The 21064-nt window shown below is 38.2% G+C and overlaps 1 long non-coding RNA gene across 1 annotated transcript; it reads left to right on the top strand.

Annotated features, from left to right (window-relative positions):
* The first annotated feature begins 595 nt into the window (after nt 1-595).
* On the top strand, nt 596-19099 carry LOC104587267 (uncharacterized). Its single transcript, XR_016080702.1, has 2 exons — nt 596-11751; nt 18809-19099. It is a non-coding gene; the product is annotated as an uncharacterized LOC104587267 (long non-coding RNA).
* The last annotated feature ends 1965 nt before the right edge of the window (nt 19100-21064 follow it).

Raw genomic sequence — 21064 nt, 5'->3', positions numbered from 1 at the left:
ATTATTTTGTTTGTATTTGTATTTGTACTCTGAGCGTTAATTTCAAATAGAAAGTTACGGTCCCCGATTCAAGTCTATTTCGTTCGAGAAGCCAGCAAAGAAAATAACAAATTACACTACATCAATATTGAGCTATAGCGGCAGTTCAAGTGACTGCCGGTGGAAATACGACCCTTTAAGCAGCAGTCGCTTTGAAGAACTAAAGAAGGCTGAAGGCGCGAAAAATGACAATAGGGTTCCCTTTTCTCAGCCGCTAGAGTGGTTCTCCTCCTTCTCTTCCCCCCCCCCTCTCTCTCCGATTGCCCATCTGACCGATTTGGGTTTGCCCGTGCTCTCCACCGGACGGCACCAACCGGCGACAGCTACGTCATCGGACTGGATTCCGGCTGCCCTATTCGCCTCTCACCTATAGATAGTAAGGTAAAAATCTCTCCTCCTCTCTCTGTTTTGTATTTAGTTAATCGATTGAGTTTGTGCGTGGAAAGATTGAATGAGAAATTATATTTCGGCTTTTCAGAGAAAAGAAACAGAAGATTGAATGAGAAATCCTGAATGCGTACTTTGCATAATGGAATCAGTAAAATGTACCAGTTTGATATGTTTAATTTGTCCTTTTCAGATATGATTTTCATCTGAAATTCCTAACTATTTTCCTTTGTTATATGTATATATACACTGGGACGTGAAGCCACCGTCTCACATCTCAGCCTCTTATCCTTAGACTCCAACTCAGTGCCACCTTACCTGTCTCCTTGAGAGGGGGAAAAAAATAAAAGCCATATAAAAACTACTTTTTTGAGTAACAAACTCTATGTATTTCTCCACTAAAGATGTTCATCTATCAAAATTCAAAAGTCCAATCACTCTATTTTGCAAACTTTTAGATCATAAAAATATAGATTAGTATTTTGATCTACTTTAATTGAAGATTCATTATTCCAAAATAAACAAAGAGACGAATACAAACCTTGAGAATATATAATCTATTGATTCTTAATGAATTGCTAATTTATTCTTAAGTCTCCCCCTCTTAATTACATACAACAAATACCCTTATTAAATACAGCAAAAGTAGAAACAGAATCTAGGACCAAGCAGTACTCTTATAGGGTGTTTACTGTCTTTCATTGCCATTTATTCTTTATTCTCTTGATAATTCAAACTGTGCTGGGTTCATCTAAGATAATGATTCTCAATTCACTGGCCTTTTTAGGTCTAAATTATAAAGAAGAAATTAAATAGAATGGGAACTATTTTTATGGCTTCCAACTTCTAATGGTCTTATCCACATCTTTACACCCATCGCTTTCTCCAAATTCCTCTCATAACTGGGGTATCTCAAAACCGGGGATTCTTCCTTCAATTTCATAACGCAATGCTATGTCCCTTTCAATGTAACCTTTCTTCCAATTCTATGGCTTTTGGATTTTTTCTTTTCTTGGCATGCATTCCATTAGGAAATTGCTATGAAGATGCAAAAGATAATGCATGGCTTGGAGACTTGGCCTTGGACCATATATATTATGGGTTTTCTGATATAGGGGGTGGGGACCATACTATACAAATATATGATTTTAGGTTTACCAAACAAAGTGGTAGTATGACCATTGTAGTGATTGCATCAAATTCATTGAAAGATTGATCATGGTTGCCAAAGGATGGGAAGATAGAGAAAGTGCACTTTTTAAATTTGTCTTGGTATAAAAAACCCTTGGCCAGAGAGTTACTCAAGTTGTTGTGAATTGCATCAGGGGTTTCTGTGAGGTCCTGTAGGCCTGTTAGACACTTGCTGATGATATTACATCCATTAACACTGAGAAAATTATGAATGTTAAGGTGTGTAACGCATGTAGAAAAGGCAGCAAGGTTGGTATAGTCTAGAAAACAAGAGTCATGGTTCAAAGGATGGGGAATGACATGACTGAGCATCATCCCAAATGAGCTATCTTATAGATCATGTTCTTTGAAACTTGCAATCAAGCTTCCACTGAAGTTATCTATCTATCTATTCAGCATTGTCCAATAATTCATAACAGATTGAGGTTGATGTCATCAATGGAATTGGAAAAGAATGGGCAAAATGGAGGCCTACATCAAAAGTTTGTCATCACATCTTTCTTATTAACTCATAATTAAGCAAGATGCTAAATTACGAAAACAGCATATGCATTATAGGTGCATGTAGGAATTGATCGTACTCATCAATATTCTTCTTACAATCTTTTTGTTCAAACAAAATAGCTGCCATATGATTCACCGTTGGGTTGTCTTTGGTTTGATAGAGATTAAAAAAGAATGAAACATATGTTGAGGGAAAGTTCTTAACAAATGTTGTGAAATTCCTTAACAGCTTTCCCAAACATACCTTTATTAACTATTTATTTCGTAACTACATTGGCCAATAACTCCTTAGGCCACCTTGGGAACGGGATGGTCAAGTCGACTCATACTATCTCATCCATTAGAGTTTGGGGCCAGAAACTTTTCAGGAAATCCCAACTCAAATGTGAGTTGTAAGATCATTAATATGCAAGGTTGCAATACTTGGTTGTTAAGTCACAAACAATATCTTGAGTTTACAAAAACAATAGATGGAATGGACTAATGCTGTTACAATTTACAAACCATAATCTCTCTTGCTTTCTTTCTTGAAAAGGAAAGTTAAACCAAATAATTAAAAAGAGAGTCCAAAGTCACAAATATGCCACAGCCATAGGAGCACATAGTGGGATTGCTCTCTATTATATTGCTTATATTCAATAAGCTCATATTAGATTGCTCTCTAGTAATTAAACCATGCAAGTCTCTCTAGGATTGCTCTCTAAAAGAAATATTTAACAAAAACCCAAGTTATTATCTTCAAAAAAAATTAATATTGCTAAAACATGCTCTCATAATTCCACTAAAGTTTGCCTCTTTTGCATGCATTTATTTACTCAAAGATTTAAGAAGAAAATGAATTCAAATTTTTATACATGATTACAGAAATTTTAGGTTCCAACACTGCAGAGACAAATATATATATATATATATATATATATATATATATATATATATATATCAAATACATAAGAAAGCATCCTATTATATAGTAAAAGAATTATCAATGATAAAGGTGCCCCACCCCCACTATCTCTCAAAGTGCTCATGCTTGATACCAATTAGGAAACCTGTCTTGTTCAAGTCTTGCACCATTTTTTTTTTTATGAATTAGAAATGATTTATGAATGATATATCAGAAATGTTACAAGAACCCCAAGGAGAGGCATGAAGTGCAACCTCCCTTGAGATTAAGTGTAAAAAACTATGCCAAAGACATTAACAATGTTGCCCAGTAGAGATGTTCCCTCAATACCCCCCGTTTAGCAAGATGATCAGCCAAAGCATTCGCTGACCTGCTCACCCAAAGTGAGTTTACAGACATGTTGTTTGTTAACCTGCTTGCCTTTTTTACCCTTGTAGCACCAAATGGCTGATCTTGGATCTGTTAACCAGCCTGTAACAATCGTAGAATCTCTTTCAATTAGAAGATGTTCTACTCCTAAATGGTTTGCTATCTGAATATCCTTTAGAGACGCCGATAATTCAGCCCAGACTGAGTCTCCTACTCCCACTGGACCATAGTATAAAGCTAAGATGTTGTTGTCCTTATCTCTCAATACTCCTATGTTTGAGGAGCCAGGGTTTCCTTGACTGCTTCCATCAAAACTTAACTTTGCCCAACCTTCAGGTGTGGGGTCCAAGAGGCAATGATCTTTTCCTTCCTAGAGGAGCTATTTGCCACTGCTAACCAGTTCCACCAAAGGTCGTCAAAGGAAAACAAATGAAAAGAATCTAGAGTTTTCAGTCAATGAATTGCCCTTGTTAAGATAAACTCCTTGATAAGTAAAAGACTTTGTTCCTTTTCTTGGAAAATTCTTGCATTCATTTTTTCCCAAATTGTCCAAAGTGTCGTATCTCTAATACATTTCCACATAATTCTCCCTCTTTTGTTGGGCCATGCAAAAGTCAATGGATCAAAGAATAGGCTTATAACTGTAGGTTGGTTCCGCTTACATCCAAACAAGGCAAAAATCCAAACCCAAATAGCTGTAGCGAAAATATAGGAAATTAGTAAGTGAAAGCAATCCTCACCATTTGCTTTACAAAGAATACACCAATTAGGGGACAAGCACAAGAAAGGTTTTTTTCTACAAACAATCAAAAGTATTGATCTCTCATGGAACACTTCCCAACAGAACAAAGTGATTTTAGGGGGAATAGACCTAGTCCAACACTCCTTAACTGGAAAAACAAGCACAAGTAAAGGAACCTTTAGGCTATGTTTGGTTTGAAGGAAAATGCAGGGAAAGGAAAAGAAATATAGGAAAACCTTTACAAACCTTGTATAGGTTTCCTGTCTTTCCCTTCCTTTCCCTACCTTTTCCCTCAAACCAAACATAACCTTAGGGTGGGAAACCAAATTTCTTTGTCTGGCTTTAGAGGATCCAAATAGACACTATCTAGGACACAAAGAAGAGTACCAAGTTCACCATCCCTTGAACCCCTACGGAAACCAAAATTCCAAGTAAGGACAAAGGGTAAAAGGGGGAGGGGATAAAATGGTAAACAACCTTATGCTTAGGAAATGGAATAGAGTGAAGGAAAGGGATGGGTTACAATTGCAGAGGTACTGCAGGAGTACGAGGAAAGGTGCTGGCTGAAAAAAGAAAAGTTAAAGGCTCTGGGGGTGGAGAAGAAGTTTCAGGAGTCAGAACAACATAAGGAGAATCTGGAGATAACAATTGAAGGTGCTGATGGTGTCCCAAAGTTCATTTTGAGAGGTAAGGAAGATTGGAGCAAAATGTTGACGGTGACAGCAAAGAAGAAGGTTAGAGACTGGAAAAGGATTTCTTAATGATGTTATGGTTAGAATTCCAAATGCAGATTCGGCTGTGATTTTTCCTTTTGATGACAGTAAAGCTGTTCTGGATACTGGAAATTTGAAGGCAGAATGCATGACTGTTGAAACTTCGGAAGGTGCAGTGACGGTGGCGAACTGGACACCTTGCAATGAAATTTCAATACTTGGAGAGAGTGTAATCTTGAAGATCTTTGGTCTGCCTTTTAACTTATGGTTGGATCAAGTATTCGATAAGCTTGCAGGTGCGTGTGGTTGGAGTATTAGAAGATGTTTTCATTGTTGACCTTCATGCAGTGAAGATTACAGTTGCAGGTGCTAAACCGGATAGGATTCCCCACATGATTGACTTCTTCGCTAAAGGGAGATGATGGAAACTCTGGGTGGCATTGGAAGCTGAAGCGTCCATGTGGTGTGGAAGGCGAGATGTTGAAGACGAGGCAGGTAGAGTTTGGTGGAGTTCACGTGGCACATGCAGATTGGAAGGTCGGGGGAAGGGAGAGAACGAAGAGTTGTTGGGCACTGGAAGTTCAAGGTTCATTGAATATTTTGGGATTTTTCAAAAAAAGGCCTGCTTTGCTGATTTCGAGAAGAACGAAAAGGGAGAAGAAGAAGACGAACAGATGTTTCGAGAGAGAAAAATGAGCAAGGACAGCAAGCTGGACCGGGCTTTAGGGGGTCCACACGTGATATTCTCGGGAAGCACGTGGATTTAAAAAAGGGTGATGAGATGAGCTTGTTTAGGTTTGGGCAGTAGGGGTGGGTTTCCCAAAGGTGTCAATTTTGGTTGGTAGGTCGTAGGGTCCGGCTTTTGCCTTAGTGTTGTAGTGTGGGCTGGTTTTCTACTTTTCTTTTTCTTCTTTTTAGCTAGGTCAAGGATTCTTGTTTGGGCTGGTTTGTCGGGCTTGAGGTTTCTATCCTTGGTATCTATTTTTGCTTCCCTTCGGGTGATTGCTTATCTGCTTCCTTTGTAATTGCTTTCTTGATTTAATAAAATTGTATTTTATGATTTATCTTAAAAAAAAAAAAATTTACCTGCTTGGGTGGGAGCCGAGGCACCTATCTCTGGAGCCAAAGATTCAAAAGGTTCGGTTTAAGTCTAGACCCCTTCCCTATTCCTGAGTCTTCTGTAGAAGGTTAGAGGTGGGAAACCCTTCTTTGTCGATTAAGGCATCCGAGCAAACCTTGACGGGCTAACTCCCTTCAGGTGTAACAATGCAAACTTTCTTGGACAAGTCTTGCCTCTTCAAACTAGTCCTGTTCAAGCTGAACTAAGAGGGCGTACTTTCTCTATCGTACTCTTGAATATAGTGTGGTCATTCTCAACTGCAGCGACCTCCCCATCTTCCTTAGAGTTTCCTCAGAGAATCTCGATTTCCAAAACTATCTACTTCCATCAAATTCATTGACTGAGTTAAATCAACACTCTCCAGGTGATACGGGGCGTTGCCGCCTCACCATAGCCACGTCAGCCATTCTGAATATTCCGCCCCAACCACCTGATCCTCTTTACAAGTTGTTAGTATTGCGCTGAGTGTCTCATCATTAATGTAACAGTCTCCGACCGCCCAAGATTATAAATGATTGAACTTGCCTTATCATTAGTATTCTCTTGGGTCTCGCTTCTGGCCATCCCCTTCGAGCGGTGATTCTCACCATAGCTCCGGGAAACTCAAAACTCTCTCCCAGCAACAGGAAGAGGTTCTTAACATCGTGGTATCAGAACAAGTGAACCCTGGGGGCTTTGGGGACCACGTAAGAAGCCTGGAAAGATCCCGTGAAGAAATGAATATGACGTTCGCTGAAATGCTAGAGCGTCTAAACTACATCGCTTCACGAATGGGCCAACAGGAGGAGTCCCAGCACCAGTCATCCGCTGGTGGTGGCTTCGGGAAGGGGACGGAGAGCTCGGGGGCAATAGGGAGCGGCTTCATCTCCCCGCAGAAGTTCTGGAAGGTGGAATTGCCGAAATTCCACCTACAGGAGGTACCCGAGGAAAGCTGGGTTGTAGTGTCGAGCCTTGGGTTTGAAGGACAGGCAGTGGAGTGGTATAGCTAGCACAAGGATCATCAAGCTGAGCCCACTTGGCGTCAATTTATAGCTGCCTTGGATGCTTGATTCAATGGGCTTCTGGGAAGCAACCATGTGGGGGGTGGTTGGCAAAACTCTCTCAAACCTCCACTGTCCATGAGTATATGGAGTTCCAAAGGATTTCCAGTCGAGTGAAGGGGATGAACGAAGAATCTCTAGTCGGGTGTTTCATTGCGGGTCTCAAAACAGAGGTACGAGTAGGGGTGGAAAAGTTCGAACCAGTGACTTTAGCTAGAGCCTTCCGCCTGGCACTGTTGGAGGAAGAAGAGTGGACAGCTTGAAGACGGACAGTTAGGCCGGAGCACTTGCGACCACGTCCTGCAGCGCCAAGCGACCCTCAAGCGAGCAGGTTGTCTCCAAGGAGGTTTCCGGAAATTCGCTGGCTCACACCAACGAAAATGAAAGAGAGGCAGGAGAAAGGATTATGCTATAAATGCGAGGAACGCTATGTCCCTGGCCACCGATGCAAGGTACAGAAGTTGTTGTGGATCAACTGGGAAGTAGAGCAGGAGGAAGGTGACGAACCTAGTTCGACCCTAGAGGAAGAAGAACTGGAGCCTACACCGACCATCTCCCTACATGCCATCTCTGGGGCTGAAACCCCACGGACTATGCGCTTAAACGGGACGATAGGGGCACTTCCAATGACCATTCTCGTGGACTTAGGATCTTCACACAACTTCATGGACCCGAGGGTGGCGCTGACTTCTGACGCCAGGTTCTGAGTGACGGTAGAAAACGGGGATCAGGTATCCGGACAGGGCCGCTGCGATGGAGTCCACATCCATACACAAGGGGTCGAGATCACTGCAGATTTCTTCTTGTTATCGTTGCCTGGATTGGATGCCGTTCTCGGAGTCCAATTGCTTTGGACCTTAGGCCCAGTCACATGGGACTTCAACAGCTTCTCCCTAGAATACCAAGACCAAGCCGGCATTCACCTTCTGCATGGCCACCGACCCCTTGAGCTGAGAGCAGTAGTTGGGGATTGAATGGAGAGACAGGTATGCAATTCTGGGAGTAGTTTCCTGTTACAGATATTAGACAACCACAGCATGACGGAGCCCATCATTGATCCTGGGGTCAAATCGGTACTAAAAGAATTTGAGGAGGTCTTTGAAGAGCCAGTGGTTCTACCTCCTTCATGGGCCTTGGACCATGCCATTCCGCTGCATCAGGGGGCAGCACCAGTGTGTGTGCGTCCTTATCGGTATCCCCATTATCACAAAGGGGAGATAGAGAAACTGGTCTAGGAGATGCTCAACCATGGGATCATCTGGCCCAGCACAAGCCCATTCTCCTCACCGGTGCTACTTGGGATGACAACCAGCCATGGATTTTGGTGGGTCCTCAACCCCTACTGGTGAGGACTTCAATCAAACATTTGGAGCAGAACAACATAGTTACGTGCGAACGTACGGATTGGGTGTTTCTCCCTCAAATTTAAGCATGAGTTGTAGAAATAGAGCATCAGAGTCTACATCAACAGAAAAAGTTGTAAACATGGGGATAATCAGGAACGTATTAGTCGATTAGAGGATAATCTTGAAAAGGTAACCAAGTTATGTTCTAATGTACAACACTAATTGAGGAGGATAATGTCTATACTTCCTTAGTATGTTCAAGGCATGCTAAACGATCAAGATTTACCTTTAGGAGATGTAGAGGTAAAGCATGGCTCATAACATAGTTATAATAATGATGGCATATTGTTTGTGTTTAGTAACATACTTTCTTGTTTGTTATAACCATCAGGTTTCTGATTAATCGAGTGCATCTCACAAAGCATCATAGCGTGTCCCCCAGCAGTCCTTGACTTCGAGCCATAATCCTAATGCAGTTTAGATAACCCATATTTGATAGGATTGTTTGCAAAATAAATGGCATAATTTGTTGAATTTACAAAAATGTTTGGAAAATAATGTCTAAAATAGTGAACGGGAAAATTGTTTCACTTATTTAGAAAATTGAAAGAAAATGGGTTTAGAGTAGTCTTCCCAGTCTAAACAACAATATCTAACTCAGAAATCCTATACAGACCACCCAATGTGAAAACACTCAAGATTCAAGTCCATATTGTTGTTAGATCACTGTTAATCTATTGTTATTTCTAGTATGATGTCAGCATGCTTCTAGCATCTTTTTAGTTGTTTTTATTAAGTCAGGAGTACATATGTAATTCTCCCTTTATGTTTTATCATAACATTATAAATAGAAGGTTGGACACTGCCAACCTTTGATCTTTGGCTCCCAAACTTTCTTCTCCTCCTCCTCTCACTTTTCAGGAAGAAAACATGGTATCAGAACCAGGGTTTGGACGACAATAATATCCTTCTCTCTAATTCACTTTTTTTTCACCTAGAATGTCTTTTTTCTGGACTGTGAAGAGGAAAATACTTGATTGGATTGGGCAGACCCTTTAACTTGTGTTTTTTTTTTTTTGTTTTCTTCCTTGGTCGTAACACCAAGGAAACTCTTTTTGGTGACAATCAATGGTTGTGAAAGGTGTAGGAATGGCAACGGAGCAGGGTGGGACCGGGTCTTGCATGTCCCATCCCTGACCCCGAACTCAAATGCCTTGTCATGTCCCTGCCCCAAACCCCATCGGGTCTAGAAATCCCAACCCCATCCCGTCCCCCCGCCCTGGTCATTCCTACTTGCATACTTGTTTTCTGTTTTTTTTTTTTTTTTTTTTTTGATATCTACTTAGAAGTATAGTAACGGTTATATATAATATAGTTGGGGTGGGTTTGGGGGAGGGCAAAAAGGGACAATTATATAATATATAATATATTATATTATATTAACAGTTATATATAATATAGTTTACCTGTCCCTGATCCCTAGAGTTTCAGGTTCCCTGAAATCCGCCCCGAACCCCAACTAGTGGTCAAGAAGGGCGGGGCAGGGCAAGGCTCCACAGGGATGGGTAAAATTTCTCTCTCTAGAAAGGTGATCTTTTGGTGTGTTTACCCTCGTATAGGTACTATAAAGGGGTTGTATGATCCCCTTCGTAACAAGTATGTGCAGTTTTTGGGCTGGCTAGTTGCTGTTAGTGGAGTTTCAATGGTGTTCCTAACATTCTAGAAGGCAGATTGACCTGTTTTTTGTGCCCTACCTGTGGTTGTGAGTGGTAGAAATAGGGTGGGGATAGTTTGTTGTGCATCAGTGGTTGGTGTTTATAGAACTTGTTTTTAATGACAATGATGATTCTGCTTCATCTGGGGTTACATCAACCCATGGGACAGCTAGTATGGGAGCTGACAATATGATCCTCCTTATGCCAATTACCCCTTTAAGTGGCCTGAATTACTTGGAGTGGTCTAAAGGTGTAAAACTTAATGTTACAACTAGGGGAAAGACTAGATACATAAATGGGAAAGTAAAATAACCTAAGAGTGGGACAGTTGAACATGATAAAATGGAACCAAGAGAACAGTATGGGGATGTTTTGGCTTCTTGCAGCCATGGAATCTCTGATGTAAAGAAAAATTTTATATGGGCAGAGACTACTAGTGAAGTATAGGAATAAGCCAAAACAACATATTCTAAGCAAAGACACTATGCTAAGATTTATCAATTACAGGTTGAGTCCTTGACTTGTAAGTAGGGTGATTATAGTTTGGCAGTGTACTATTCATCCCTTACTTCGGTATGGAAGGAGTTAGACTACTATCAGACTATAGAATGGAAACATGGTGATGATGCCAAAGCTTATAAGAAGTTGGTCTTTCAACAGTGGGTTTTTGCTTTCTTGTTGGGATTAAACCTTGTGTATGAGCTTCTCAGAGTTCAGATCTTGGAGAGTAGTGAGTTGCCTTCAATTCAAGAGGTCTATGCCGTAGTCCAGTCTGAGGAAAGTAGATGAAGTGCGATGGTTACAACTGAGGGGAAGGTGGTGTACTCACTACTGACGTTCAAGACATACACGGGATACATGTCAAGATCTCATTGGGAAGCCAAAGTGGGCAGTAAAAATTGAAGAGCAAGGTGAGATGCAAGGCCAATAAAAGTGTAATGCAGCTAATATGGCAGCTCAAGATACTCAGCCTATTAGGGCATCTACTGGCACTACTCGGGAGCATCACACTGGTTCTAACCCTAAGTAGGATACCATTAACTCCTTCCATAATCATTTGGAATTGTATGGTAGGGCCTTGTGCTAGGGGTGATCATTTCAGCCCAGCCTAGAAAATCCGGGCTTGGGCCTAGGTTTTTTGTTAAGGCCTGGCCCGGGCCCGCAAAATTTAGGGCCGGGCTTGGGCCTAATTTTTTAGGCCCGGCCCGGATATTTATAATATATATATATATATATTAAATAGAGATTTTAAGGAAATTAAAGATGTAAAGATGTTATCCTAGGATCCTAATCTCCTAAATCTTACCAAATTTTAATCCAATATTTAATGAAATCTAAATATCTAATCTCCTAGATCTAACCAAATTCCTAGGGTCCTAGACTCCTAGTCTCCTAAAAATTACCAAATTTCTAATCTAGTATTTAGTTACTAAAGTAATTAAAGTATTAAACCCTAATATAGCATTCTTCCCAAGATCTCTCTCACCAATTTCACAAAACCACCTCCAGTGCCCCCAATCTCTTCACAAAAAAGTCAAAACTCAAAACCGAGACTGCACCCAGAGTTAACAATCTTGGACACATACTCAAGAGTCCACCGTTCAGAATTTCATAATTCTCTCACCAAGTTCACTAAAGCATACGGCAATTCTGCAAAAGTTCCTTCCTGCAAGACAGCAAGGTACGTTCAGAATTCCAGAGTTCTTTGTTTTTTAATCTATTATATTATCCTGCAAGACAACAAGGTATGTTCAGAATTCCATAGTTCTTTTTTTTTAATCTATTATATTAGAAAAATGCATGTCTATTATTAATGTTGAGACTGTGAGACAGCAAGGAACTTTTCATAACTTCAGATTTCTATTTTTAACCTAAAACTGCATGCCTATTTTGCTGAGTTTCTTTTTTTTTAATTATTATGTTGCTTTTGGTTTTCGTTAATTAAGACAAAAACAAAATAATAATAATAATAATAATAATAATAATAATAATAATAATATAACTTAAAAAAGATGAGCCAATGTAAATCTCACCAATAAAAGATTTAACAATAATTTAGAATGATTTGGTTTACTTCTGACCGTGAGTCCATGACTTTCACTTAATAAAAGATTTAAAAAGATATAAAAAGATGCATGCGCCTATATATTAATGCTGAGTTTCTTTTGGTTTTCTTTTAACCGTGACTTTCACTTAATAAAAGATTTAAAAAGATAGACAATGGAAATCAAACTAATTTTAGTTTTGAATGATTTAGCAATATAATTATTTAATTTCTTTTATGTTAGAAGCTTTTATCTTTATATTAAGTTTAAAGTTTCTTATAGGCTCAAAATCTTTTATATTAGAAGCTTTTATCTTTTATGTTAGGCCCAAAATCTTTTACATTAGAAGCTTTTATCTTTTATGTTAGGCCCAGAATCTTGGCCTGGGCCCATATAGGGCCGGGCCTGGGCATAGCCTAAGCCCATTGTTATGGAGGCAAAGCCCGGCCCAGCCAATGATCACCCCTACCTTGCGCCATATGGATAGTGAAGCTACTAATACCCCTTCTAGTTCATTTGCATCTACATCAGGTAATGCTACCTCTGCCTTCCATGTTTCCATTGCCATTGATTCCCCCTACATCATTGACTCAGGGGCCTCCAACGACATGACCGGTAAGCCAAATCTTTTCCAATCTTACAATCTTTTGTCTAGGAGAGATAAAGTGAGGGTTGTAGATGGATTATTCTCCATTGCAGGCCAGGGTCAATATCCCTTCCCCATGGCCTTAACCTTAATAATGTATTGCATATACCTAAATTTCCTATTGATTTACTTTCCATTAGTAGTATCACAAACTCTTTAAACTGTAGTGTAACCTTTTTTTCCTGATTCATGTGTTTTTTAGGATCTAACTTCTAGGAGGACGATTACTAGAGGAATTAATAGATGGTCTATACTCATGACAACAAGGTTGGTTTCTCGGTGTCATCTTTAGAGTCACATAGTCAGTTGAGTTAGTCAAATATTTTTGTGGCATAATCATTTAGGTCATGTGTTCTTTGAAATATTGAAGACATTGTTTCCTTCTTTATTTAAGTCATGTTTAGTGTCAAAATTTCCAATGTCAAACGTGTCAATTGAACAAACAATGTAGAGCAATTTCCCTTTTCACTTTGTATATTCTAACGTTTGGTGACCAACTACTATAACATCAAAGGGTGGTTATAAGTATTTTATCACACTAATTGATGATCTTTCCCGTTTGGGTATTTCCCATGTGTACTAGAGGCGAAGTTCAAAAAATTGTAAGGGACTTCCAAATGATGGTGTTCACACAATTTCATGTTGAGATCCAAAATTTTCAATTAGATCATGCAAAAGAAAATTTCCATGGTGAGTTCAATAAATTTTCGCTTCCCATGGATCACTTCATAGGAGCTCATGTGCAACAACACCGCAACAAAACGGTGTTGCAAAAAGAAAGAACAAACACCTTGAAGTAGCACAAGGGATGATGTTATATATGGATGTACCAAAACAATTTTGTATAGATGTTGTACTTGTTGTGCATTTGTCATTAACTGTATTCCCTCTAGAGTATTGAACTACAAGTCTACAAGGTCCCTCATCAGTTATTGCTCCCTCAATCTCCTTTATTTTCCATCACTATGAGAGTGTTTGGTTGTCGTGCCTTTGATCATGATTTGTCTCCTTCATGTGGTAAGTTGGTCCCTCGGTTTATTCCATGTATCTTCCTTGGGTATTCCTCCTCTCAAAAGTGTTACTAGTGTTTTGATCCTATTGGTCGTAAGCATTTTGTCTCTATGGATGTTTACTTTAGTCTGAACCATTCTACCCTACTTCTCCTCAAGGAGAGAGTAGTATAGGAGAGGAGAAGCAGGTCTGTCAAGTTTCTCTTCCTTCTTTTTTGAATCTTGCTTCTTTTCATGTCTTCCTACGTGAGTGTCATAGAAATCAACAAGGTTCTAATGATGTGGAACTACCAAATTCTAAGCAACCAGCATCATCAAACTCCTAGGAGGTAAGTCCAAATTAGTCAAGTACCAATGTTCCTATTGATTCCCCTATTCCCAAGGAGAGAGTAGTATGGGAGAGAAGCATGTCCGTCAAGTTTCTCTTCTTTTTCGGATCTTGCTCCTTTTCATTTCTTTCTATGTGAGTGTCATAGAAATCAGCAATGTTCTAAAGATGAGGAACTACCAAATACTAAGAAACCGACACCGTCAGACTCTCGGGAGGTAAGTCCAAATTAGTCAAGTACCCATGATGCAGGCGCTTATGGCAGACCAATGGCACGCCTGTGCGTGGCAAAAGGCAGCGTACAACGCAGACCCAATAGGGACGTCATGCGGAGCAAAAGCCGGCATGCGACACAGGCCCAACGGCACGGCTGCACGCAGCGACCTTGGATGGCCGCGCAGGCAAGGCCGAACTAATCCTGGTCATTCGCACCCACCTACCTCCCGATGGTCTCAAGTATAAATAGGGGATGACCCCCCCCCCCCCCCCCAAGGTGAGGATCCAAACTTTCTACTACCTAGAACTCAGTTACTTCCATTGTGACCTCATCTGAGCTGTCTCAACTCAGGCCTCGTCCACCTCTCATCACACCCTCACTAACTTGATTGTCGGAGTCTTTGCCTCGGGTTAGCACCCGGGGCCTTTGATGTTTTCTCTCTCCTTGCAGGACTGACCTACAAGCCCTCGGCCACAGCGGACCTCGGACTCATCAGTCAACCCTTGGCTCAGAAGAAAAATTACCATATTGCCCTCATCCCATCCAAGGCAGCAACACTATTGATTCCCTAGTTCCCATTTCAGTTGTGGATGATCTTGGCATTCCAATTGCTCAAAGAAGTCAAGTCATGCACTACCAAACACCTCATTACCCATTATGTATCCTATGACCATATTTCTCCCTCTTACCATGCATTTTTCTTTGTCGTTGATAATATCCCCATACCCAAAAATGTGGCGGAGGCTTTAACTTGTTTTGAATGGACAGATGCTATGAAAGAGGAGATTAATGTGTTTCATAAGAATCACACTTGGGAGTTGGTGGATCTTCCAAAAGAGAAAGACCTAGTGGGGTGTAGGTGGGTGTTTACAATGAGACACAAGGTGGATGGGGAAGTAGAAAGGTACAAAGCAAGGTTGGTAGCAAAGGGGTACACTTAAGTCTACGGTGTTGATTATGATGAGACATTTGATCCAGTGGCAAAGATGAACTTGATTTGGGTCTTTCTATCATTGGCTACAAATTTTGATTGGGAGTTGCACCAACTTGATGTAAAAAATGCCTTCTTGAATGGTGATCTAGAAGTGGAGGTGTTGTTCAACCTCCAGGTTTCTATGCCAAAGGAAGTGAAAATAAGGTGTACAAGTTGTGAAAGTCTCTCTATGTCTTAAATCAATCTCCCAAACCATGGTTTAGTAGGTTTCATATGGTAGTTCAGCAAGTAGGGTTCAAACAATGACAATTTGACCACATTCTTTGTTAAGATGTGTCAAGAGCAGGTTGAGTGCTAATAGTGTATGTGGATGGCATCATCATACATGGATCTAGAGTTTTGAGATATAAAAATTGAAGGAATTCTTAGCTTCCCAATTTGAGGTGAAAGATTTGGGTCCCCTAAAGTACTTTCTTGGGATTGAAGTTGCTCGCTCAAAAAAGGGTATCTTCATCACTCAAAGGAAGTACATCCGTGATCTTTGACAAGACACCGACAAGCTAGGCGTAAAGCCAGTGGATACCCCTATGGATGTTGAGCATAAATTGGGTGGTTGTAATGGTGAACCTTTGAAAGATGTGAAACAGTTTCAAAGACTAGTGGGAAGATTGCTTTATTTGTTTATGACATGCCCGAATATTACTTATGTTGTTGGGGTTCTAAGCTAGTTCATGCATTCCCCTAAGGTACCACATATGGAGGCTACAAAAAGAATTCTCAGGTATTTAAAGAAGTATCCAAAGACTAGTTTACTATTCAGCAAACATAACCGTCTAAAAGTGGAAGTCTATACAGATGCCGATTGAGCAGGTGTTGTGGATGATAGGAAATCCATGAGTGGGTACTGTACATTTGTGGGTGGAAACCTAATGACATGGAGAAGTAAAAAATAGAATGTAGTTTCAAGGTCGTGTCGAAGCTGAGTATAGAGCTATGGCACATGGGGTGGCTAAAGTACTTTGGTTGAAGAGTTTACTAGGGGAGCTTGGGTTCAACGTTAACAGCCCTATGTCCCTCTATTGTGATAAGGCATCTATAAATATTGTGATAAAGCACATTGAAGTGGGCAAGCACTTCATAAGAGAGAAACTAGAAAAGGGTGAAATCTTACTCCTTATGTCAACTCCAAGGAGCAGCTGGCTGATGTTCTCACAAAAGGACTTTCATACTTGCGGCACAATGAGCTATGTGACAAGTTGGGCATGATAGACATATTTAGCCCAACTTGAGGGGGAATGTTAGATTATTGTTAATCTGTTGTTATTTCTAGTATGTTGTCAGTATGTTTCTAGCATTCTTTTTAGTTGTTTTTTATTAGAGTATGCCACCAGGGTATACATGTAATTCTTCCTTTATGTTTTATCATAAACATTATAATAGAAGGCTAGGCGCTGCCATCCCTGATTTTTGGCTCCCAAATATTTCTTCTTCTCCTCTCCTTCTCTTTTCCTATTCTCACTTTCAGGAAGAAAACACATATCAAGGAATGGAACACAAACCCAATGTGAAAACAATCTCAAGATTCAAGTCCATATAAAAAACAAGGGGTGGGAAGGGATTAAATGTTCTGGGCTGTGTTGTAATTTTGTTTTTTTATGTTTTGACCTGGGAGGGTTAAGAGAGTTTGCCTTTCCTCTTTGCTTTCCTTTGTACTTTTCTCTTAATTTTGGTTTTATTAGTGATCAAAAAAATCAAGTTCATATCAAAGAATGGAATACCATGATTTCTCACCACTGTAACTCAGAAACTTGCTTATCCATTGTAGAATTGTTGATTCATTTGGTCGTTCTTATATTTTTTTTTTTTTCTAGAGTACCAGTTTATAGTCCCTATCCCCATGAAACCTTGTTCCTTTTTTCTTCTTTTTTCCAGAATTAAGAAAGCTCAAATTTCTTGTTTGGTTTTCCATTTGTGATTTGTTGGGAGTTATCAAAGGAGAGGTATATGAGAATTTTTTTAAGGTTCGTGCAATGGAAAATTTGTGGCTAATATTGATCCCTTTTAGTAGACTTGTTGGCGGTGCATCCTGAATTTGGATACATGAATATGGCTATTCTTGGTGATGATTGTGATCAACTTCGTCATTGATTATGTTTCCTTTTCTGTTGTATTTCTCATGTTGAAGTCTTTCTTTTGTTCAGGCCTTCTCAGCAATCTCTTGGTTTTTTTATTGGTTCAACATTTTCCTCTTGTTATCTCTTCTTTTTTCCTCTAATGAAGTTTTCTTTGTCTACTTTATCTTGTTGAAGAAAGTTTTTATTTGTGGGTTCCTTGTTTTGGGGTGGGGAGATGTGGATGAGTGGTTTCAACCTGTTTCTAATTTTGAATGTGGGAAAATATGTTATGGAGCCTTCATTCACTCTTGGTAGATGGTTGATGGATTTGGACTAGGTTGAATTCTTAGCGAGTGCAACTGGAGCCTCATTGTTGAAGGGTTTCCAACTTGGGTGTGGGTCTAGAGGTGGAAATGCTATTCTCTCTATCATGAGTTATCGTTTCCATGATATCCTTGGAAATTCAGGTTTCATGCCTTTGCTTGAGCTCGTATTGTGGGTTAACTACTACCTTGTGGAAGGGTTTCCTATATTACGGACCTGAGCAGACATCTGATCATGAAATGTGATATCTTGCTCAAAGGATCATGAACTGTAGCTAAAAGAGTGGTCTTAGTGTAGATGACTCCATACTGATAAAAAAATGCAGCTGATCCATAGCCAAGATTTGTTATCGTTATTGGTGGGAATTTTACAAGGTTGTGGTCCATAGATATCAATCAATATCAACAAAGTGCTACAAATAGAGCCAATAGACCTTAGAAAAGAAAAAGAATAGATAGCCGTATAATTGTGGTTCACTAGAACTCTAAGGTTGCATTTTCTTTGATAGACCACAGGAGAAAAATAGAAAGTTGAGGATTGTTGCTATTTTGTGAAATTCCTTAAGAACTTCCCTAAACTTTCTTTGTCTATCTTATTTTTATATCACACCTAACATAGCTTAAATGAACACAATTACTAGTATGGATTTTAATAGCAGTAGGGTCTTGCCAAAAGTAGTTCTCTTACTCTTAAATGTGTAATTGACTTGGGATCGGAAGTAACCATGAGAGCTAACTGGGACTTGCATTTTGGATGGTTTTGATTGTTCAAGAGAGTTAATCACCTGGTTGAACCATTCAATCTGTCATCGAGGGCGCTTTTCAGGTTGAATTAGATTTGTCCAAGCTAAACTGTTGGTCAGATAACTTTTATGGTTTGATTAATTTTCAATTAATTATTTTCTAAACGTAACTGATTTTTCAATTAATCAAAAATAGAGCTATAATTAAACCGCTCACTATTTAGACATTTTTTGCTAAAAATAACTGATTTTGCAAATTGAGCAAACTATATCATTCGTTTTGCAAAATGTCTTATTTGATATTCTTTCTTGTTTGCTATCACATTTGATTGCATATTGGATATTTGCTTATGATTTTGGTTCATGTTTGTTTAGCAGCAGTAAGAGATCAATAAACCAATGTCCAAGTTCATCTTCATGCGATTTAGGGAGAAGAAGAATGGGTTTGTGTGACCCAAATGTTTTGTATTGAATGGAGAATGAAATATGTAGTAAGGAGTTTATTGGAATTGAAACTAGGTTATGACACTATGTTTTAGTTGTAAATGATGTTTTAAAGAGATTACTTATTTTATTTTAGATCAATTGATGGTGGTGAGCTTTTGTTTTAATGTTTAGTTTCGATTTGGATGGTTGAAGGAAAAACAAGTTATTTTGATAGTTGGAATATGGTTGGACTTGCATGTTATTTTGATGGTTGGAAACTTGGAATACGCTAATATAGTTGGTCTTACAATTCTAATAGCTGAAAATTTGAATGAAACATGTGAGTTGTATGCATTTTTAGCGTAGTTAGTGGACTTTTATGGACCAACCGAGGGCTGGCTCGTTGGTGTGTTAGCTGGTTTGTTCCAGCATTAATGCAGAATTGAATCCCGCAACGGGAAAAAGGGGTAAGGGGGAAGTTATTAATGGTGTATAGCACCAAATACCAAAAAAAAAAAAGTGGACTTTTATGGACAATCAGATTGTTGCTAGAAAAAATGCTATGAATAAGATTTTAGCCGGCAGCTAAATGTCTAAATTTGCCACTAAATATTACATGCCAAAAAAAAGGTGCGCTGCAAGTTGGGCCAGGCTTGCCTGAATCAAGCCTAAAAAAGTAGGGTTGAGTTGGATTAGGTTGAAGTTCAGGTTAAGGTTAGGGTTGAAAAGCATGAATCTGACTTGTCTTTGGGTTGGGTTAGGGACTTAAGGGTTGACGATTTAAACCGGCCCAACCCAACCTAACCTTAACCCAACTTAATTTCATATTTGCATGTAGGAATATCATATAAATATGAATTTCATATTCACTATTCATGCATTTATGTATTTGCAACTATGCATTCATAAATGTGTGTGTATGTGTGTTGTCTATATATTATATATATAGTTATACATTTATATATATAAATATATAAGTATATGTTAAAAATTTTAAGTTTAAAGACAATCTATATATACTAAAACACAACAGTGAAGAAATTTTCTCCTTTTTTTGAATTTTCTATTTCTTTATTCCATGTCATTTTTTAAACAACCAATAAGATGTTCTCCTTCCCCATAAAAATTACCTAAAATATATCTCTATCTCTCTCTCTTGCTCCCACAAGTTTCCAATAACCTAAATAATGCCCACTCCTAAAATTTCTTTTAAACTACCTTCCCCACTATCCCTCACTTTCTCCTAAATTATATCCAATTTAATAGAGATTTCTCTCCTAAATTATCTCTAATCCTATTTATCATTTCTCCCACTTTTTATCTATATCTATCTAAAGAAAGTTTGAATTAAAAATTTAAAAATTATTTAATATTCTCACAAAATTATATAATAACTTTAAAATATTTATTGAAAACACAAAAATAGCTTCTTTCTCTCTCTCTCTCTCCCACACATTCCCAATAACCTAAATAATATACTCTCCTAAACTACCTCCCCCACTATCCCTCACTTTCTCCTAAATTATCTCTAATTTAATAGAGATTTTTATCCTAAATTATCTCTAATCCTATTTATCCTCTCCCCCCACTTTTTATCTATATCTATCTAAAGAAATTTTGAATTAAAAAAACTAAAAATTATTTAATATTCTCACAACGTAAAAATAGTTATAATAGATTTAATATCATTCAGATTATTAATAATTTTACATTTTTACAAAATTATTGCTTTCCGAATTATTCAACTTAAATGTTATTCAAATAAATAAATATATAACATTAAAAAAATATTGTTTAAATATTTCAAGAATTAAATATCTAAAATAACAAAATATTAAAAATATCTAAATAATTATATAACAAAATATTTAATATATGTAATAACTTTAAAATAAATAAAAATCAAATAATGAAAAAATTTAAATATTTTATATATTATTTAAATATTTAAATAAGTAGATATTTTAACTAACAAAATACTTAATATAACTAGATTTTAAATAGTTAAAATAATGAAATTATGTAATAAATTTAAAAATTTCTTAAAACTGGAAAAATAATTATATCATAACATTCAAATTAATAATAATTTAATATTTTATAAAATTAATAACAAAAATATGTAATAATAGTATAAATTATAATTTTGTGGATTATTAAATTCAATAAATAGTTAATATTTTAAATTTTAAATAATGATATTATTTA

The sequence above is a fragment of the Nelumbo nucifera genome, chromosome 1, assembly GCF_055504915.1.
Source record: "Nelumbo nucifera cultivar China Antique chromosome 1, China Antique-T2T, whole genome shotgun sequence".
NCBI classification, from domain to species: Eukaryota; Viridiplantae; Streptophyta; class Magnoliopsida; order Proteales; family Nelumbonaceae; genus Nelumbo; species Nelumbo nucifera.
This window is presented reverse-complemented; position numbering and strand designations above follow the sequence as displayed.